This window comes from Lagenorhynchus albirostris, chromosome 13 (genome assembly GCF_949774975.1).
Source record: "Lagenorhynchus albirostris chromosome 13, mLagAlb1.1, whole genome shotgun sequence".
Lineage (NCBI taxonomy): Eukaryota > Metazoa > Chordata > Mammalia > Artiodactyla > Delphinidae > Lagenorhynchus > Lagenorhynchus albirostris.
Genome location: NC_083107.1, coordinates 12454392 through 12471783, shown reverse-complemented (window position 1 = coordinate 12471783; position 17392 = coordinate 12454392).

The following is a 17392-nucleotide window of genomic DNA, read 5'->3' as shown; positions in this document are numbered from 1 at the left end:
AGCCTAATTCCTCCAGCTCCATGTTTTTCTTTCTGAAGGTTGCTTTGGCTATTTGGGGTCTTTTATGTTTGTTAAACTTATAATTAATAATTAAAGTTATAAGACAATTATGGTAGATCAGAAAATATGTTACTCTGATTGAGACTGCAGTCTAATTCATCATGTCTTGAATCAAGTTGGGTCTAGGGTCTCACTTTGACAAACAGAATGTGATGACAGGAACCCTGTGCCAGTTCTGGAGTCTAGGTCTCAAGTGCCTTGCAGCTTCCACCTTCCCTCTTGGATATAAGAAAGCTGATCTAGCCTATTGGAGGATGAGAGGCCATGTGGAAGAGAACTGAGGCCCCTCAGCCAACAGCCAACACTGACCACCAGATATGAGGTCAGTGAACCAAGCTCACTGCTCTGAGACTACCAGCCCTGCAGGGAATGGGACAGGCTCTGCGGGACACAGGAAAGGAGGGTGAAGGCTGGGTTTACACACAGTGCCTGTGGTCTGGTGACAGCTCCTCAGTAATTATCCCCTTCTTGATAAGAAATGCCCTGAGCACTGGAAACTGAGATTCTCATCTATCTAAATTTAGGAATTCCCTAGCATTCAAAACAGAGTCAGACTTTTTCCAAAGTTTGGGAAAGCCTAGAAAACAGAGGCATAAAAAGGGAGTTCAGTCTGCCCCTTGGGTGATTCTTGTGGGAGCCTCACCCCTGGCTCTGGAGACGAGGGGAAGAAGGATCCTGTGATGCTCTAGGGAAGAGGGAAGTAGCATGAGCAGTGAACACTGGCCCATCTGCTGCCTGGGAAAGCTAATAGTCTTCCCCACCTCCTTCCCTCAAAATCCCTTTTCCTCATGAAAAATAAAGAAAAGAAAAATCTCTGGAAAAGAGATTTTACGGTAGAAAAAATGCACATGAAACGTCACAGGCTACAGTGAGGGATGTATTTATTTTGTGGAATAATATTGATGACTTTCAGTAGAAATGATACTATATGGCTAGTAATATCTTCCATAGCATCCTCATTCTAAAATATTCAAGGGTGCATAAAATAGACCACCTGGGTACTCTTCACACAATATACACACACACACACACACACACACACTTCGTGGTGCATCATCTGGTTAACCTCACAACACCCCTTTACATGTGTAGTGATCTATTTCACAGATAAGAGAAGAGTTCATCAGAGCGCATGTGTGGTTTGGCCAATGTCACATGGTCAGTGGGTGCTGGGCTGGGATTCAAAGTCAGATCTGTGTGGCATTAAATCTGTTCCTTCCATGAGGCCACATCCATCCCATAAATGAGCTCATGGTCTATAAAGTAGGAGAAAAGACAAAACCAGAAGGACCTTGTTACATTACAGCTCCCTGGGGCTCCTGCCCCACACCATGCTGACCTTCACCTTAAACTCAGCCCTCAGCGGTTTCTCCTGTAAAGCACACTCTCTCCAAACCTTTGCAAACGCTCAGTGACATTATTCCAGTGAGAAGAGGCACTTCTTGCATTGCCTCGATTGCTTCCTCATCTCCGCGTGTCCTTCCCATTTCTCCACCTCTGTCTCTCCCTGCTAAGGTTGTGTCCTATAAAGAAATTCAACCTCCCCAGATAATCCAGCGTAATATAAAAATATTATAAATATAAAATATAAATATAAAATATATTTATAAATATATAAATATAAAATATAAAAAACCTCCCCAGATAATCCAGCGTAATATAAAAATATTATAAATATAAAAATATTTATAAATATATAAATATAAATATATTTATAAATATATAAATATAAAATATAAAAATATAAAAATCCTCCCCAGATAATCCAGCGTAATATAAAAATAAAGAAAAAAGATAACAACAACCTCCCCCTTTTCACATGTGCTTTGGGAGCTAACCCCAGGCTCTCAGATACCCAGGTTGTACAAGAGCTAAGCAACAATCTTTATTTATTTATTTGCGGTACACGGGCCTCTCACCGTTGTGGCCTCTCCCGTTGCGGAGCACAGGCTCCGGACGCGCAGACTCAGCGGCCATGGCTCACGGGCCTAGCCGCTCCGCGGCATGTGGGATCCTCCCGGACCAGGGCACGAACCCGCGTCCCCTGCATCGGCAGGCGGACTCTCAACCACTGCGCCACCAGGGAAGCCCTAAGCAAGGCGTCTTATCCAAGAGACTTTTCTCCCTAAGAGAAATTCTGCTTCTCCTGCAGTAAAATGTTCTCCGTCTCTTATCAAAATTGACACCAAATTATAAAAAGTCAGAAATTTTGGGGAGAACAGAGAATATCTATCCACCCAGAGAGGCAGTAGATGTTTCCTCTCCTCATATAACTTCCCTGCTATAAAAAATTACCACGACCTTATTGGCTTCAAATAATTGAAGCTTATTACCTTGCAGTTCTGTGAGTGGGAAGTCTGGGTGGGTTTCCCTGGTTGGCAATCAGGGGCCGACAGCACTATGTTCCTTGTGGCAGCGAAATGGAATGACTTGTTCCCAGCCTTTTCCAGCTTTTAGATGCCACTCTCTTTCCTTGGCCCGTGGCCTTTTCCTCACATCCCTCTGGCCTTTCTTTCCATCATCATTTCTCCTCTCTATAACTCTAACCCTCCAACATCCCTATTATAAAGACCCCTGTGATGACTTAGCACCACCTCACCAGGTAATGCAGCGTAATATCCCCTTAGATCTTTAACTTAATCACAGCTGCGAAGATCCTTGTGCCATAGAAGGTGACATTCACAAGTTCCAGAGATTTGGATGTGGACATCTTTGGCCACTGCGGGGTGACATAATTCAGATTATCAACCCCTCTAATATCGCTAGAACATAAATTAGTTCTCCCCTAAATGAACGTCGTAAAGCATATGGCTAGGAGGAAGAGAGAACGGGGAGCAATACACAGATATGTGAAGCCATGAAGCTGGGAGGCATCTGAGACTCAGGGGCCCTCTGGTCTGCGGGTCTTAGGGATTGAGAGACTCCTCTAATGAGGAATTCATAGGGCCTAACTGTCTGTGCAGAGGTCCCTCTGATTTAGTGCCACAGAAGAAAAAATTTGCTGCTTAAATCTAATCTAAGAGAGATTGGTAAGGGGAAATTAAATGTTTCCTTAATTTTCCTATTCATCAGTAAAGGAGAAATGGAAAAAATTCAGAGCAGAGATGCCTTCCAAGAATAAGAACTTGCCTCTGGTCAGGTTGAGTCGCCAGTGGCAAGGATGTCCATGCAGGCAGCATACGTGAGAGGTGCAGGGAGCACTGCCAGGGGAGGAGGGAAGAGAAGATGGACCGTGACAGCACACATCAGCAGGCCTGTTGCTGTTGAGGTTGACTGGACCTCAACCCCACCGTGGAAACAAGGTGAATGTCCCTGAGTTATTCCACCTGAGATGTGAGGGCGCTGAGGTATTTACGCACCTCCTTCTGTTGAGGGCTGTCCTAGGAGATGCTCATTCCAGGCCCTCTGGCCTGCAACACATGCAGGCACAGCTGTTTCCCCCTTATTCAGAGTGAGCAGTGAGGAACAGATGGGGGTTTAGGAAGTCAGCAGAGGCGCACGGAAGTGGAAAGCCTGAGGGTACCAACAGCAACCGCTACATCCACCTGGAAAAGAATGTGTATTTTCACTCAGGAGCTCCACATGAGCTGCATCTCTCTGGTACAGGATACTGGCTGCCTAGTGGCAAGCAGGTTCCTTAGAAACTCAGGCCCTAAGGCAGCAGGAGTTTTTTTGCACAGGCTGCACCACTGTGGTTTGGCTACCTGCAGTCATGCCTGCAGTAACACTGCCCAGAGTCCCCAGGCTCCAGGGCGATGATGCTGAAGGCTTAGTAGGTTCTACTTCCCCTGCTGCTTTGCTGGGCTGGGACAGCAGGGGCCAAGGTAGAGATGTGAGATATAAAGGGCTCAAACTTTTGTCCAAGTTTTATTCGGATCCAGATATTTCTCTGTGTACATTGGCACTGGCTTGATAGGAAATGGTGACTCTCTGTCCTGATGTCTGGGCATCTGGGTCAGGATGATGTCTCCACCCACTGCTAAAAATTAAAATAATAAAGTGGCATTCATGGTGCACAGCAGGGGACATGCACAGAGCATGCATGTTCACTTAAGAGAGAGGGTTTACTAATCTGGTCTTGCCCCACAGCCTCCCTGCTGACCTGCTATCCAGAAAGCCAGGCTCCAGAGGAGCTGCCCCTGAGTCTGCAGTAACATCCTGGTAGGAAGTGCTCAGAGACTGGGGAGTGCATCAGACCCATACAGAGAGACTGGGCAGAGGGTGTGCTGGTGCAGCAGACAGGGGAGGGATGCAAAAGAAGAGGCATTAAAGAAATGATTCAGGTAGCCCTCTGTGGCTGTGGGGTTTCTGATCTGAGATGGGGTCTGCAACCCTTGTAAAGAAAACAAATATTTAGGAGGGAACTTTTCTATCCTAACCACACTTGGAGAAAAAGGCAAGAACTAGCTCTCCTGTGATACTTTTCTTCTTAGCCAGCCCAGAATCACACAAGATGTTAGATTTCAACAGCTACAGAGTAGATTGACTATAAGTGGGAAACTCCTGAAGTTTAGAAGATGTTAGTACAATGGGTATAAACTCTTCAGGAATTCCTATGCTCATCTGTTATTTTATTCTATTGATCACCAACCCATCTGCTTTCTGAATGGGGTCTCACTTTCAAGCTCACACACACCCCTGGGTAAAGCCTATTTCATCCAGAGGGATCCATCCAACCTCCACTGAGGGACCTGACAGCCATTGTTTTGGGGACCACGTGGAGACATCGATCAAGAGAGACAAGCAGGCATGTCCACTGTTGAAATGGACTTCCTGATGAGAACCAACTCAGATCCCCGAGGCTCTTTGACCAGTGGCCTCACCTTCCAGCTCCTAAGGCTGTGGCCGTAGGTCTGGGGTCTAAGTTCTTTCTTCCCACACGCATAGCCCCTCTCAGAATTCACTCTGGACTCCTCCATGCTGTGAATCCTGAATCCAGAACCATCTTCCTGCTTCCCATCCCAGGAATCGAGCATTAATTTTTCTTTGTATATCCTCAGATGGCACCCTGATAGGAGATGGCAGGATGAGTCAGCGTCTCCCCTGCAGGAACAGCTGAGAATGGAGGGAAAACCTGGGACACAATTTTGGTGTTGAGGAGACTCATATATTCCACAGACTTGGTCTTTTCCAACTTTTCCTGTTTCTTGACCACAATTCTTTTTTTTTTTTTTTTTTTTTTTTTTTTGCGGTACGCAGGCCTCTCACTGTCATGGCCTCTCCTGCTGCGGAGCACAAGCTCCGGACGCGCAGGCTCAGCGGCCATGGCTCACGGGCCCAGCCACTCCGCGGCATGTGGGATCTTCCCAGACCGGGGCACGAACCCGTGTCCCCTGCATTGGCAGGCGGACTCCCAACCACTGCGCCACCAGGGAAGCCCCACAATTCTATTTGAATGACCCCTGGAGGATGGAGGGATTAAGGAGAACAAGAGGCTGTTTCATCCTAAAGATATAAAAAGAGAAGTAAAGATAGGGAAAGAGTAGAATTCGTGAACTCTCCAAGGTGGTTTGGGTTTCTCTAGCCATGGGCATAGCATGACATGCCTGGGAGAGCATTACTTATTATGTTTCCTGCCTTTATGCCTCCAAATCCCCACCAGCACTCACACACATGTTGATAATGACTCTCCTCTACTAAAGAGTAGATCTAAGTTCCCGCCAGCCTCTTCCTTTCACCTGCCTTTTCTGTATAAATTAGAATAAATTTAGAAGCAAATTAAAAAATGATAACAAAAGTTTAAGCAATAATAAGAAGCCTGAGGTTTGGAGCTTGTAGAGTTGCTGCAGCAGCTCAGTGACAGCAGAAACGTCCTGGTTTCTTTCCATATATTTGCTTGGCCACCTTCACCTCATTGGTTTTTTGATCTTGGGCTTAATGCCTCATGGACTCAAGAGGGCTGCAATGGCTCTGAGCATCATGTTCTCTCATAACTCTTCCAGGATTAAAGGCAGGGCTTTGCTCTTCACCTCTCATCTTTTTATGAGGGTTCACAATTCTTTAGGGAAACACTGACTGCACCCTCACTCACCTTATATCTCACAGATCAAGCTGATCACAGGTCTCCCCACCCCCAATCCCTGCTCCTCCCCTGAGGCTGAGAGAGTTCCCCTGTCCTCACCTGGCACAGCACTCTCCCCAGTGAACCTGATAGGAAATAAAACTAACTAAGTAACTAACTAACTAACTAAGATTCTCTCCTTGTCCAAACTCTACTCAGGCTCCCCTGAACCCTTCTTCAACCCTGATTTTTTGTTTTGTTTTTGTTTTTCTGCAAAAACTCTTTTTTGATTGAAGTATAGTTAATTTACAATGTTGTTAGTTTCAGATGTACAGCAAAGTGATTCAGTTATACATATATATATTCTTTTTCAGATTCTTTTCCATCATAGGTTATTACACGGTATTGAGTATAGTTCCCTGTGCTATACAGACTTTCGGATTCCATGTTTGTCTCTGCATTATCCAATTTTAGCAAGAATCCTGTTAAGTCAATTTAGCAAGAATTCCCCATCCTCCATCCCCAATACCTAATCAGGTTCCTCATCTTCCACCGTCCCCCAGGTGATGTCTTCATCAAGACTCCTTCAACAAGACTTCTGTTAGGGTGATTTAGCCAGACCATCCCATCCCCTTACCCCTGATGTTTCCTCTTAGTAATTTTTCATCCACAGAGTTTGTAGCCACACTTCTTGTCCATGCTGTCTATATTCAGAACTGAACCTCTGTACTGAGGTCTCTTTTCCCCTATTGCAATTGTCCTGGACAAAACCTGTTTACACCACTTAACTACTGCCCAGTTCTGATTCTTCTTTAACAAAACATGTGTGATGAAAGAAAAATTCATGAAAACAAGACATGCGTGATAAAGGAAAATTGGTGAAACTTATAAATCCAACTGTCAGGAGTGTGCCTCTTGTAGAAGTGAGAATTTCCAGGTCCAAAGTGATTTTGAGGTAATAATCTGAACCCCAGGGCTATCCTTCTATTGGAGCAGTTCTCGTAACCACATAGGTTGTGTGAACCCACATACAGACAGAGAAAGGAAAGCAACTCTTGGGTCCCCAGACCAAGGTTGTATGAGAACTGTCCCCTGTCCCCATGCCATCAAGTGACAGAAATCTGTCCAGAAGCCAATAGTCAGAGTTCAAACCTTAACTTAGAAAGGAAGGAATGATCCTGATATAACAGAAAGGGATTCAAGAAGATTTGCTGCCTCAGAGCCAAGAGAGTCATTAGAAAGAGCTATACCAGGTTTCTTTTTAAAAAATAGGAAGTGTAGGGCTTCCCTGGTGGTGCAGTGGTTGAGAGTCCGCCTGCCGATGCAGGGGACACGGGTTCGTGCCCCGGTCCGGGAAGATCCCACATGCTGCGGAGCGGCTGGGCCCGTGGGCCATGGCCACTGAGCCTGCACGTCCGGAGCCTGTGCTCCACGGCGGGAGAGGCCACAGCAGTGAGAGGCCTGCGTACTGCAAAAAATAATAATAATAAAAAAATAATAATAAAAATAAATAGGAAGTGTAATATACATGTATGTATATGTGTATATATATATATTTAATTTTTATTGGAGTATAGTTGCTTTACAATGTTGTGTTAGTTTCTACTGTACAGCAAAGTGAATCAGCTATACATATACCTATATCCCCTCTTTTTTGGATTTCTTTCCTGTTTAGGCCACCACAAAGCATTGAGTAGAGTTCCCTGAGTTATACTGTAGGTTCTCTAGTTATTTTATACGTAGTATCAATAGTGTATTTATGTCAATACCAATCTCCCAATTCATCCCACCCTCCCTTTTTCCCTTGGTATCCATAAGTTTGTTCTCTACATCTGTGTCTCTATTTCTTCCTTGCAAATAAGGTCATCTATACCATTTTTCTAGATTCCACATATATTCGTTAATATATGATATTTGATTTTTTCTTTCTGACTTACTTCACTCTATGCCAGTTTTTTAAATGCAACTTTGAAACATACTGTAAGAAAAGAAGGATGCTTACCAAATACAGATAGAACATATTCTGGAAGAAAGCATCACCTGAAAAATAGAATGATATCCCTCACCAACATGCTGACCTGTGAAAGTACTTAATAAAGATAAATTCCATACAATGAGACCCCCAAAGTTGAGGTGAATTAGTTAATAGAATTGAGTGGAAATGGAGATTTCACAGCTGAGGAGACAAATTGAACCTAAACCAGCAGGATCAAAGAACGATTTCTTTAGTCTACACAATTCACACCCAACTAGAAGCTAAGGGGTAGGGGAAGGGCTGTTTGGTTTCCTCCTACTCATCCTTACTGGCCCAGCTGGCCAGGTATCAGCCTCAGGCACATAACAGCACAGACGTGGAGACTCAGATGAGCTTCCTGTATCCTGCTGCTCTGGGTCCTGCGTGAGGAAAGTGAATATGGAAGATTCTAGAGAAGAGGAAGTGCCCCAACCATTCTCTGGTCCCACAAGAAGGCTGTCCCTCCACCGTTGCCCCTCCAGGTCTACCTTATCCACTGTCCCCCTTTTTGCAGCATCTCCAACCTTCCCCTCACTGACCTCTCCTCCTAAGCTAATCAAAATGCTCAAATATCAGCCTGCTTGCCTTGGATTTGTGATTCCCTGTGGCTACCACACTTTTCTTTCCTTCTCTCCCTTTACTTTCTAAGTTAAGAGCATTGCTCAACATCACTAATTATCAGAGAAATGTAAATCAAAACTACAGTGAGATATCACCTCACATGGTCAGAATGGCCATCATCAAAAAATCTACAGACGATAAATGCTGGAGAGGGTGTGGAGAAAAGGGAACCCTCCTAAACCGTTGGTGGGAATGTAAATTAGTACAGCCACTATGGAGATAGGGAGACTCCTTAAAAAAATAAATATAGAGCTACCATAGGATCCAGCAATCCCACTCTTGGGCATATATCCGGAGAAAACCATAATTCAAAGAGATACATGCACCACAGTGTTCATTGCAGCACCATTGAATGTGGAAGCAACCTCAATGTCTATTGACAGAGGAATCGGTAAAGAAGATGTGGTACACATATACAACGAAATATTACCCATCCATAAAAAAGAACGAAACAATGCCATTTGCAGCAACATGGATGGACCTAGAGATTGTCATACTGAATGAAGTAAGTCAGACAAAGACAAATATCATGTGATATCACTTATGTGTGAAATCCAAAAAAAAGTGGTGCAAATGAAACTATTTACAAAACAGAAATAGATCCACAGATAGAGAAAACAAACTTATAGTTACCAAGGGGGAAAGGGGAGGGGAGGGATACATTGGGAGATTGGGATGGACATATACACACTACTGTACATAAAATAGATAATGGATAAGGACCTGCTGTACAGCACAGGGAGCTCTACTCAATACGCTGTAATGACCTATATGGGAAAAGAATCTAAAAAAGAGTGGATGTAACTGATTCACTTTGCTGTACAGCAGAAACTAGCACAACATTGTAAACAAACTATGCTCCAATAAAAATTAATTTAAATATATATATATATATATAAACTGGAAAAAAAGAGCATTTTTTGAAAGCGTTGTCTACACTGACTGCCTCCAATCCCTCACCATCCTCTCACTCCTCAAGCTGCTACTGAATGCCGCCCTCACCACGTCACTGAAACTGCAAAATCACCATTGCCAAATCCTCAATGGCCACGCAACCACCAATTCCAACGTCTTAGCCCTTCTCTTACCTGCTCCGCTTGCAGCATCAGACACTGTTGCTCATCCCCCCTTCAAATCCTCTCCTTTTGTTTGGGTGAGTCTCTTCTCTCTTAACTCTCCTACTTCCTCTCTGATGGCTCTAGCTGTCTTTTACTGAATACATTTTTCTGCTCTCCCTTTAAATGTTGGCACTTCTGGACTCTCTCCTCAGCTCTCTTTCTTTCTTCCTCTGCCCAGTCGACTTGCATACGTGAAAGCTCCGTTAAATATAGAGTGTGCTTGTGCTTGTGTAGGAACCCATGATCCTCCAAAATTAACCTCAGCCCTGCTGTTCCCAGGGAAACTGCGGCCTGGGAAAAGTCTCCCATTATGATTTATTAATACCCAATAGAAACGATCTTTGTGAAGAATAAGATTCTGGTCCTCTAGAATCCTGTCTTGCCAGAAGTTACGTGAGCTCTTCAGAGTTTAAAGGTATGAGAAATGAACGCACAACTCATTTTGTGAGACCCTACCTCTGGGGAGCACCTCTGCAGCCCAGGTGAGAATGAGGCATCAGGAGCCCCGCTGAGGTTTCCTCATGCTGGTGGAAGCGGGGGGGGGGGGGGGGGGGGAGGGCCTGGTGCTCAGGTCATATTCCGTGGGAAGGACCATAAGACTCTGGGGCAACATTTGTTTTCAGATTGTATGAGAGTCCCAATACAATATCAGGAGAAGAAGTTGCGTTGGGGGAAGTTGTGGGTGGGGTGTAGCTAGGAAAACTGCATATATGCAGGTAGCAGCTTATTTATACGATGCTCAGATTGTTGACAAGGAAGGACTCCTAATGCCTACCCTCCTTGCTACACACACACACACTCACACACACACCCCTCAGGTCCAGAAAGTGTGGTGAGGAGGAAACCAGACAGAGTTGCAGCATCTGGAGTAGGGCTGGACCGTCCGGAAGCATCAACCACGGCATTTGGAAACGAGAGTTCTGTTCTAAATTCAGTTCCTAACGTCTGTATGGCCTTGCTCAAGTCACTTCCTTCTTACGAAACTTGCTTTGCTCCTTTGTAAATGAGGAAATTGAACTATGTACTCGCTAGGATTCCTCCTAATTCTTCATCTCATGAGTCTGTAAATATAAATTAAGCAATATTAGTGCTTGTGTTTGGAGAAGTTGCACTTACCCACTTTGACCACTAGAGGAAGACATGCGATCGTTACAGAGGCTGGGGTTTTAATTTATTTTTTTATTTTCTATTTGGTCACTGTAAGGTACTCTTTCCCTGCACTTAAAGGCAAAGAATTTCTTGGATTTTTCCATTTTCCTCATCAGTTGTGATTATCAGAGAAGGTCAGAAAGAGTCACCTTTTCAATTTAACAATAATTTATCAGGAAAACCTCCTAGAGAACACATTTAAGAAGGAATGTTCAAAAATAATCCCTTTAGGCCTTGTATTGGCTAATTATGACTATAAGATTCTTTAAACATTACTTACATGACATTCACTTAAAATGACTAGAAATCTGCATATTCTGTTTATCTCAGCATTATTTATATTAGGGAAAAATTAAATACTAGCCAAGAATTCAAAAAAAGAATGGTGAGGGGAAAGCATATGGTTCTTTTAAACAGTAATACTCACTAAAATTGATAATAGTAACTAAAAATAATGACATAAGAAAAACGTATATTGTTGAGTGAAAAAATCAAGATAACTTTAAAATTATTATTACATTTCAATATTGACTATAAACATATAAAGAAAGATAGGAAAGAAATCAACCAAAATTTGAGAGAGTTTATCCTTGTTAATAGGATTATCAGTTGTTGTCATTTTTCTCTTTTTAATGATTTTCAAATTCTTCAGTATGGACTGGTATTACTCTTGTATTTTAAAACAAATATGAAAAAAACCCAAAAAACCTGCCATGAACTGCCCAGTAGATTTAACTGATCAACCATAACTGTGTTTCTGGCATCAGCAAACATTGAGCACACCCTTGGCGCCATCCATTTCTTGGCTTTACTTTAAAAATGCCTGTGATGAAAGACTTCTACTTCCCTCGTACATCCTACTGTAGAGTTGGTTAGCTCTGATTATGACAACATTCCAGATACAAAGGCAAACTCTGCCTTTTTGAACTTCCACCCATCAGTTTGATTCTGCCTCCTGCCGCAAAGCCCATGACAGGACTTCACAAGTTTCAGGCAAGCTCACATGACTCCTTGGTCCTGCAAGGGTTCTGTTGTCCAAGCTGAAGAGCCACCATTGATTCCTTCATTCTGTTAATATTTAAGGGTCAGAAATTGTGCCAGATCCTGACATGTAGCAAAGAGCAGAGCTCAGGGTCTAACATAATAAACCATAAACCAGCTGTGTTACCGTCAGTGCCGTGTGTTTGATAGGAGTAAGTAGGGGGCCCTGGGCCACACGTGAAAAGACATCTCCTTGGACTTGAGAGGTTAGGAAGGCTGCTTCAAAGAAACATCTTCTCAACTGAGAGCTGAAAGGAGTGAGATAGGAAAACAGTAAGAGGTGGGATGTGGGGAGGAGAGCTCTAGGGCTTTAGGAGAACATAGCAGGAAGAGGATGTGCAGGGGTCCAGAGGGGAGAGAGCTGGCGCCTTGGGAGAACATACTTCTCCATCCCCTCAGTCTTCATGAAGTCTCTGCTTTCTCAGGGTTATCCCATCTTATAAGCTATTTGAGGACAAAGATTGTTTTATTAAAATTTTTATTCTCTCTTTTGTCTATCCTAAACACCCAGCCCAGTGCACGGCACATAGTAAACCACAACGAGTTTCTGTTGGATGAGTGAATAAATGAACATGATAACACTCGTGCAATCTGATAAGCACAGAGTAGCACAACAATGTCATCTGCCTCCGTCAAAATATGGGTCTTCAAATTTTTATTTCTTTTTTACTATAGAGGTCAACACTCAGTGATCTATTAGACCTTTGAGATGCCATAAAAGGTACAAGTCACCCTCATGGACTTAGTTTTCACCCATTAAGTCACTATTGATCAACCCATGATCTAATTCTCCATCTTTCTTTCTTTTCTTCCCTCTCAATTAATTCATTTATGTGTCCCAGGGAAAGGAGCGCATGATGTAAAATTCACAGGGGTTCCCAAGCCTCCAGCTTCTCTCCCTAGAGTCAGCCACTGCTTCTAGTTTCATGAGTAACCTTCCGGAAAGAGCCTATGTCCCCGCAAATGTGTATGCAGGTACACTTTCTGTCCACAAATAATAGCAGAGTAGGCCTGTGTACCATGCAAGAATTCAAAGCAGTTGGGAAAATGGATGAGTTGTGAGTTCCAAGTGTACAGGGCAGTTCCCACACTGATGGACCCAGCAAAAGCAGGGGATACCCGATGCAACCATCACAGCAAATGAAAGGTAGTGAACATTCATTCTTGGTGTGTTCCTAGTGACTGTGGAACAGATAAAGGGCTTGCTTGCTTGGCAGATACTAAACGTTCCAGTTCTGCATTCAGCAGCAGTGATGGAAAATTTCACTCTGGACCTAAATGTTCACCTGCCCAGGAGTTTTTCACTAGTTAGGAACAAGGGGGTGAGATATACACAATGCAGTGATTTCTTTTTTGAATCATTTTTAATATTGCCACAAGTACTAGTTCTATAATGAGCTAGACAATAATGACCCTCAGAGAAATAAGAGACATAAGTGGAAATTAACTAATTAATTTTAACTAATTATGGATCATACATCATGAACAAGGGGGAATTATCCCTGTGATGCAAGGATGGTTCAACATATGAAAGTCAATCAATGTGATACACCAGGTTAATAGAATGAAGGATAAAAATTTCAGGATCAACTCAATAGATGCTAGAAATGCATTTGACAAAATTCAACACACTTTAATAAAAAAAATTCTCAATAAGTTACATATAGAAGGAATGTACCTCAATACAACAAAAGCCATTTTGAAAAGCCCACAACTAATATTATATTCAAGGGTAAAAAGCTGAAAACTTTTCCTCTAAGATCCAAAGCAAAGCAATTATTTCTACTCTTACCACTAGTATTCAACATAGTACTGGAAGTTCTCCTCAGAGTAATTCGGAAAGAAAAAGAAAAAAAAAAAGGCTTTCAATTAGAAAGGAAGAAATAAATTTATTTGTTTGTAGATGACTTTATCTTATAGATCATCTAGAAAACCCTAAAAATTCCATCAGAAAACTGTTAGGACTCATAAACAAATTCAGTAAAGTTACAGGATACAAATTTCAGCTATGTTTCTATGCACTAACAATGAACAATCCAAAAAGGAAATCAAGAAAACAATCTCATTTACATTAGCATCAAAAAGAATAAAGTACTTAGGAATAAACTTGATCAAGGTCTGTTAATATTTAAGGGTCAGAAATTGTGCCAGATCCTGACATGTAGCAAAGAGCAGAGCTCAGGGTCTAACATAATAAACCATAAACCAGCTGTGTTACCATCAGTGCCGTGTGTTTGATAGGAGTAAGACTTGTATACTGAAAAGTATGAAACGTTGCTGAAAGAAATTTTCAAAGCTATAAATGGAAAGATATCCTGTGTTCATGGATTGGAAGAATTAATATTGTCAAAATGCCATACTACCCAAAGCAATCAACAGATTCAGTGCAATTCCTGTCAAAAAGCCAAGGAAATTCTTTACAAAAATAGGGGGAAAACCCCTAAAATTCATATATGAAAACAAGGAAGACTAAAAACAGCCAAAGGAATTTTGAGCAAAAAGAACAAAGCTGGAGGCATCCCACTTCCTGACTTCAAATTTTATTGCAAAGCTACAGTCATCAAAACAGTATGGTTCTGGCATAAAGACAAACAAATCAAACAATGAAATAGGATCGAGAGACCAGAAATAAACCCCAACATATACAGTCAACTAATATTTGAAAAGGAGCCATACTCAATGGAGAGAAGACAGTCTTTTCAACAAATGGTGCTGGGAAAACTGGATATTCACATGTAAAAGAATAAAAACCCCTATTGTACATCACTCACAAAAAATAACTCAATACGGATTAGGGACAAATGGACAAATGTAAGACCTGAAACCATGAAACTCCTAGAAGAAAATATAAGAAAAAAGCCCCTCGACATGGGTCTTAGTAACGATTTTTCGGAAATCACACCTAAAACATAAGCAACAAAATAAAAAGTAAATTAGTGGAACTATACCAAACTGAAAAGCTTCTGCGCGGTAAGAGAAACCATCAACAAAGTGAAAAGACAACCTATGAAATGGGAAAAAAATACGTGCAAACCATATATCTGATAAGGGGTTAATATCTAAAATATATAAAGAACTCATACAATAAGAGTTAAAAATAAATAATCCATTTTAAAAAGCAGCAAAGGACCTGAAGAGACATTTTTCCAAAGAAGATATACAAACGGCTCAACATCATTTGTCATTAAGGAAATGCGAATTAAAACCACAGTGAAATATCACCTCACACCTGTTAGAATGGCCATCGTCAAAAAGATGAGAGATAATAAATGCTAGTCATGATATGGAGAAAAGGAAACCCTTGTGTATTGTTGGTGGCATTGTAAATTGTCACGTCCACTGTGGAAAACAGTATGGAGGTTCCTCAAAATATTAAAATACAGCCACCATGTGATCCAGCAATTCCACCTCTGGGAATATATCCAAAGGAAACAAAAGCAATAACTCAAAAATATATCTGCACCCCCATGCTCATAATAGCATTATATACAATAGTCAAGACATGAAAACAACTTGAATGTCCATCAATAAATGAACGGATAAATAAGTTGTGGTATGTACATAAAAAAAAATATTATTCAGCCATTAAAAACTACCATTTGCGACAACATGGATGGACGTTGAAGGCATAATGCTAAGTGAAATAAGTGAGACAAAGAAAGACAAATACTGTATGATCTCATTCATGTGGAATCTAAAAGAACAAAAAATCACCAAATCAGAGAGATCAGATTTGTGGTTACCAGGAGCAAAAGGTGGAAGGAGGAGAAATTGGAAGAAGATGGTCAAAAGATACAAACTTCCAGTTACAGGATAAATAAATACTAGCAGCGTAATGTACAACATAATAACTGTAGTTAACACTGCTGTATGATATATGGGAAGACGGTTAAGAGAGCAAATCCCAAAAGTTCTTATCACAAGGAGACTTTTTTTCTCTTTTCTTTTTATTGTATCTCTATGAGATGGTGGATATTAACTAAACCTATTATGGTAATCATTTCACAATATAAGTAAGTCAAACCATCATGCTGTATAGCTTGAACCTTATGCAATGATGTATGTCAATTATTGCTCAGTAAAACTGGGAAGAAAAACAAACACAGAGACAAATGAAAAAATAGAGCCCAGAAATAAACCCACATGTAAACAGTCAACTAATCTTCAACAAGGGCACCAAGAATATAATGGGAAAGGGATAAATGGTGCTGGGAAGACTGGATATCCACATGCAAAAGAATGAATTGGATCCATGTCTTACACTATACACAAAAATAAACTCGAAATGGATTGAAGACTTACATAAATCCAGAAACTGTAAAACTCCTAGAAGAAAGCAAAGGAGAAAATATCTTCTTGACATTGGCCTTGATAATGATTTCTTGAATATGACACCAAAAGCACAGGGAACAGAAGGAAAAGAATGTGATTATATCAAACTAAAAAGCTTCTGAACAGCAAAGAAAACAGTAAAGTGAATGGGCATTCTGTAATATGGGAGGAAATATTTGCAAACCATATATCAGATAAAGAGTTAAAACCTAAAATGAATAATGAACTCCTACAACTCCATAGCAAAAAAAAAAGAAAAAAAAAAAAGGTAAATGTTGGTGAGGATGTGAAGAATAGGGAACACTTGTACACTGTTGGTCAGAATATAAATTGGTGCAGCCACTATGGAAAACAATATGGGGGTTTCTTTAAAAATAAATAATAGAACTACCATATAATCCAGAAATCCCACTTCTGGGTTTATATCCAAAGGCATTTGACTCAGGATCTCAAAAAGATGTATGCATTCCCATGTTCTCTGCAGCATTATTGACAATAGCCAGGACATGGAACTTAAATGTCCATCAATGGATGAAGGGATTGAGAAAATGTGATATTTGCTTACATACAACCTTAAAAAAGAATGAAATCCTGTCATTTGTGAAAATATCAATGAACCTAGAAGATATTATGCTAAGCCAGTCACAGAAGAACAAATACTACCTGATCCCACTTATATAAAGAATCTAAAACAGTTTTACTCCTAGGAACAGAGTAAAATGGTGGTTACCAGGGGCTGAGAGGAAGGGAAATGTGGAGGTAATGGTAAAGGATACAAAATTTCCATTATGCAAAGCAATTAAGTCCTAGAGCATAATGCCTATAATTGATAATATTGTATTGTATACTTAAAAATTTGTTAAGAGTGTAAATCTTATGCTAAGTGTTAAGACAAAAAATAGATAGATGGGAAGATAGTTAGATAGATAGATAGAGAACAGGAGGAAACTTTTGGAGGTGATGGATAAGCTTATGGCATTGATGGTGTGATGGTTACATGGGTATATACTTATCTCTAAACTCATCAAATTGTATACGCAAAATAAATACAGCTCT